Raw genomic sequence first — 6,158 nt, 5'->3', positions numbered from 1 at the left:
TGGACCAGTCTGGCTGGTTATGTTATTTAACAATATTCTTTGTAACTGTCAATTTCATGGGGATATAAGAAGCAACTACCTATATAAAGCAATAACAGCCTCATTCAGACATTAAACTGGTTTCACAGCAAGCCAAGATGTGTAAGAAACCATGAGCCTGCACATCTATACTCATTAGTCTGACAAGGGCAGGAGTTGGTCACGTTTGGCACGGAAGAGCTGCTTCTCTTCCAGAGGAAACTACATAAAACTCTGAAAACATGGATATCGCGAACTCTTGTGATGGCTGAAACTGTACTGCTTACTTTTAAACCCTCTTCCCAAGGGCAACTAACTATCTGCATAGAAGACTGAAAGTGCGCATAAGCAGAGAGTTCCAGTTTAAAAGAAAACCTGCTAGCCAGGGGCACAGAAATAAAGCAAGTCTGGCTGGGTCACGACCAGTGTCTTAATGCCTACACCTTTGCTTTAGGTAAGCTTTCTTCAGAACTCTATTACTACTTCTGCTTCTTGGGAGATAACCCATTCCTGAGCACATACTGTTCTGGGTTTTGTTTCATGAAACAATTCCACATTGTCCTAATTTTTTAAGTACCCAGTAGGAAAACTATTATTCAAATCAAGCTGCAAGGTATATGCATATAGATCAGCATAATGACTTGGCCCAGCTTGTGTGTTTTACTTCATTTTTTTATTAAAGGCAGCTTATTTAATCTGAAGAAGGCATACTGAAGCAGCCAGAGAGGAAGCATGGTGCAGTTTAGCAAATACGTTACTACTCTACTTGTGCTTGATGCACAAGTACAGCAAAACTGACTGGTGAAGTCACTAGCAGTAGTCTCCCATGCCTTTTCTTCAGAAAAAAATACACCAGAAAAGATCTAGTCACACACTTATCCTTTTGCATTAAACCCATGGAAAAAAGCATACTTCATAATCTTCCCCGTTTTTCCTAAAACGTAAGAGCAGGAAGGTAGGTGATATTCCCACTTCTGTTCTCAACTGAAGACTTGCAGACAGAAGGCTCCTCCTGACAAGTATTGCTTTTTCTTCCACTAGTTGAGGCTATTGTTGCCACATCCAAATTTCGGTTAACGATTTTAAAACTGGATCATTACAGCAAATATTCTACAACAGCACCAATGCTCATTTTCGTCTGAATAGATGTGAAAGATGAATTCAACTGCAGCAGAAGCTACAGTTAGCAAAGCAGTACAATCTTTTGTTATGCTATCCTTGAGGAGTTAAGGAAAATTAAGCAAAAATAAAAGTTAACCAATGAAAGGATGGGGAAAGTCTTTATTGAGAAAAAAAAAAGGAGAGAAAGTGTCACTCCATTTCCTTCTCAGAAACATTACGCTTTCATGCAGCTGGCCTTGACATTTACATTCCTTCCCCATTTAAGAAGTTATACAGAAGGAGCAGTATTCCAATCAGTATTTTGAGGTGCAAGTGATAAAAGCAACAGCAACTTAGGCCACCCAAAAAGTCTTCTAAGAGGCTGCAGACATACTAGTTTTATTCCTTCCTTTCGCATCCTACTTGCCGATCACAGAGATTGCCATCCTAAGCGCATAGAGTTAAACCCACGCAGAGTCCACAACAGTTCAGTATTAATGACACGTACAGTGCAGAGTGAGGAAGTTTTACTTCTTCTACATAGACTAGTGTTGCAGGGAAAAGGCTATCACATTACATGAAACAACAAACAAGGTAGACTTAAAAGTACGTTTCAGCAGTGGTACTTGACATAATGATGATGCTGAAAAGGTATGAGGTTCAGCAGCAGGAAGCTAGGCAAGTCCTCACTTCCTATTGTAGTGAGGAGAATAAAACAGAGGAAGCAGCCATATAAATCGCTTATGGAGAAGGGGGGGGAAGCACATTCAATGCAGAGAAGAAACTGGTACAGAAGGATGTAACTGAAGATTTAGAATTACAGCCTTCTGTTCAACTGGAAGGAAGTCACAGCATAAGTAGGATTAAAGATACTTCAGGTTTTTTGGGTTTGGGGTTGTTTTTTTTTTTCCTCCTTTACTGTATAAATCCATCAGATTGAGACTTCAAACTGTCATTTATTAAAAACTGCTTTACATCAGTTTCACAGTAGGAATTCACACAGGGAAACGTGAAAACTCACTAAACTCAGTACATAAAGGGAATTGGGGCCAATATATGCCTTTGGTGCGATGGATACCATCAGAAAGAAATTAAAAGCTACTGTGGGAAACACTTATGTACTAAAAGAGGGCAAAAGAGCCCTCCCTTTCAACTGAAGGTAAGTTTAAAAAAATAACTGTTAATAATTAAGCTCTTCATCTGTTATTGTTTATGAGACCAAGCTCCATTTAACACACAGCTGGTTAATTAAAAAAGCATTTTCCTTGCAAGCAGAACTGAGTATTGCCTATTTACTGCCAAACACTGCGTTTGGGATATTCAGAAGTATCTTTAAAAACTATTAGACAATGCAAAATGTACTAAGGCCCCTAGCTTTATAAATACCTAGCAGGCCCATAAAACAATAAAGCCTACAGTATGGGTATACAGTATGTAACGTAACTGATGATGACACCACACTGCATACGAATTCATTACTGTTATTTCACATTTCAAATTTGATTTCCACAAGCTCTTTCAAAAAACGGGTTACATCTCTCAACAGCTGCCAAGTTTGTTAGTACTGTGATTGCTTTCAGGTCTTGAAGTTTTTACTGACAGCCTCTTACACCTCATTGTGGCAATGCTACAAAACATTTTTTTCTTCCTTTTGATTTTAAAAGGTTATAAGAACTGATTGTGATCTTCATCTTTATCATAAGTGTACAAAATGCTTTCTCAATAAAACTTGTTAAAATAAAGAATCAATGTTGACATTCTATCTACAACACCTTCAGAAACAAAACGCGATAGTTGTAGAGAAAACCAATGTTACAGTTTCACTCCATGACTTACATTATGGAGAAGGTCAGTCTTGCTTGCCAATAATCTTTTCTGTTCATAAATGCAGCAGTCAAACCAGCTATGAAAATTCATATCCAAGAGTTAATTGACGACTGTAGCAAAATCCTATCAAACAATCAACTTAAGCTGAAATATGCCTTTATTGATGCCACCAAATCTAAATTTTCTTTCTTCAGGGTAAATCACAGAGAGAACAAGTCCTGTATTTATGCATACCTATAAAAGAAAACCAGAGGAGAGCGGCAAAGGACATAGAGCAGTAAGTGCACACTTAGCAAAATCTGAGATAAAATAGCTAACTTTTGCCATAATCCTCTGATGGATCTAGTTGAATATTAGAAATAACTAAGTGTCCCAGTGTTTCCTTGAGGTTAACCTTCACATACCAGGAAAGGCTAAATAAGCATTCGCGTCCATCATACATAGCCTCCGTTCCCTTTATAAAAATCACCCGTTAGTACTAGTTGTCCTATTTGGGGCATGAGCTTTAAAAAAACCAGCTTTTATTCCCCATCAACTACTTACTTTCTTTGCCTGGAGAAAAATATTTCTTAGTCAATTAACATGTAGCCATTTCTGCAAAAGCAGCAGTCCTTGTTTTTTTTCCTGCTAGAAGCACCTATGCTGCTTACAGAGCAGTATGAAAACAAAAGACACTATTTCACAGATTTGGAATTTCCCCATAAAGCACCCTTTTCACTCCAGAAACCCTCAAGTTAGTATCAAAGCGATACACTGATAAGAGTTAAATTTATCCATGAAAATTTAAGACCAACATTTAAAATTGCTTCTTTGGCATATACTGAACAAAAAAAGTACTTACATTATGTATATATTAATTTCTCCATCTATATTTTTCTGCCTTCTGGGGGGCAGAAATGCCTACATCATATGATGTAGGCATATGCAGCAGGAGCAAAGAAGCCAGAGGCTTAAGACAATCTGTAGCATAGAGCTACAATGGCTACACCGTGGAAAATAATTTGTACCAGAGGGCTACAATTGATTACATGGAGGTTTATTAATGAACTTGTCCACTATAAAAAAAGAATGCGGTTTACAGGTTAGCTGCTTTTGCTGTGAACAGACCCAAAACCTGAATTTCTACAGAAACAGGACCAGCTGACAGGAAAGCATACCTTGCCTCAAGACTGTTCATTGTACAGTACTAGTGCAGTACAAGTCAAACTACTTGTTTCCTAAACAGATTCTTACTCTGATTTTCATAGGAATTAACGTATTTGAGCAGGCACATTTCTGATAAAGGGTTTTTCTAGTTGCTAGCAGTTTTCGCCTGTCAGGATGACGCAATTTGTGTCTCCCGTTACAGAGTTGACAAATCAGTATCAGATAATGATAATCCATTATCTGTTGCCAACTCTAGAAAGGACTGAATGTACCTAAAAACAATCTTTACACACTACTGTTAACAGTACTAATAAAGACCTACCAAAATTTTGATCACAAGTTGAACACATTTACAGAGCTCGCTAGGATATTGTTTGCTTCTTCTCTGGCTTATTACCTAACACACACCCTTCAGAAAACGCAAACACATTTGACGTAACATTGCATATAGCCAATTGGCTCATTTTTCAGTGGTCAGGTATCTTTACCAAATCTATCAGCATGCCTTCTCTCACCCAGACTGGTGTAGATCATGACAGTAACCAAGGTGCTGTACTTTGAACGCAGTTCCAAACTAACAGGAACAAGAGCTCCCATTAGACAAGGTGTGATAGAGGGAAAAAAAAAAAAATTAGCCATAAAAAAATTTGCATTTGTTGCATACAGTGGCACAATGCATACCCCTCCACAAGCTTGAGGATGGTGTTCTTCAGTACAGGAATGGAAGGTCCACTCTACCTTGCAGTAATCAAAACGCACTTCTGGACTTCAGTGTGGGAAGATGGGGAAGTAGGAGAACAGAAGCTGTTCTGATGAACAGAGCAAAAACTTTCAAGAGTTACTGTGGAACTTGCAGGGAAGCATCGGAAGGTTTGGGTTGGTTTTTTAATACTTCAATAGTAAGATCTCCACCTGGTGGTAGGATGTTTCACTCAAGCTTAGAGTGAACCCACACGCGCACGTACTCCCCAGAAGGGGCACCTGTGTTTCCAAGCACTCTTTATGCTAGTTTACAGAAATACCTGTAACAGCAAAATGATTTTCTAAAAATCAGCATTTCTGCCATTGCCATCCATCACAAGGGTGCCGATTTACCAGAATATTCACAAGACTCATGTAAAACCTCTCTTTACAGAGAAAATTAGCTTGAAGTGGCAGCTCCTAGCTATGCATTCAGGTAAGAGTTACAGCGCTGTTCATCATCCTGGTGACAAAAAAGAGGCTCTACAAAAGTTATAACCAAGAATGCTTGATTATACTGGCAGGTTCCTACTATGAATTAAGAGTTAGGTACCCAATGCCTGAGTGCAAATATTTTTCTTTACAACTGATTGGAGAGATTAACAGTCCTATCTAACTGGCCCAATCAAGTCTTTACCAGAATATATTGCTAGCCTGTGCTATTTGATTTGAAAACAACAAACAAGGAATGGAATCAACCCCTTCCTACAACACATGCATTCGTTTATATAGTGTATGCCTACTGACATCTGAGACTACAATGAATAGAAAGCCATTATTCCCATAGATCAAACGGAGGAGCATTCAGAATGTCAGTGATGCTTTAGAGACATTAAAATATTTATGCTATGTAAACATTCAAATATAAATAGAAAGTTAAATCAAGTATTACACTGGGGTTTAATGTAGTTGTTTAAGACAGCATTACTGTCAAAAAAAGCAGTTCCCCTAATCCTAGTCCTTCTGTATAACCCCTTGGCCACCCATCTCCACTTTCTGCTAGCACAAGGTTGAACCACCGCTATGTAGTTCATCAGAAAAGGGAACTTACCCTAGATGAAAGATACGTTAAAAAAGTCTGAAATTTTTCATGAGACAAATGCTAGAAAAAAGTTCAAATCCACTTCTAAAATTCTGGCCATGCATTTAAAAATACTTCTAGACTAAGATGAAGATAACTGTTTAAAGTATTTCTAAGTTTCTATTTATGTTATTATGCCGTGCTTGAACTCAGCCCGGTACTTGTGTAATGTAGTAAAAGCCATTCTGGTAAGAATTAATATATGAACAAAGATGATGCAGAAAGTTATGCAACAGTGTTTGAA

The sequence above is a fragment of the Numenius arquata genome, chromosome Z (genome assembly GCF_964106895.1).
Source record: "Numenius arquata chromosome Z, bNumArq3.hap1.1, whole genome shotgun sequence".
Lineage (NCBI taxonomy): Eukaryota > Metazoa > Chordata > Aves > Charadriiformes > Scolopacidae > Numenius > Numenius arquata.
This window is presented reverse-complemented; position numbering follows the sequence as displayed.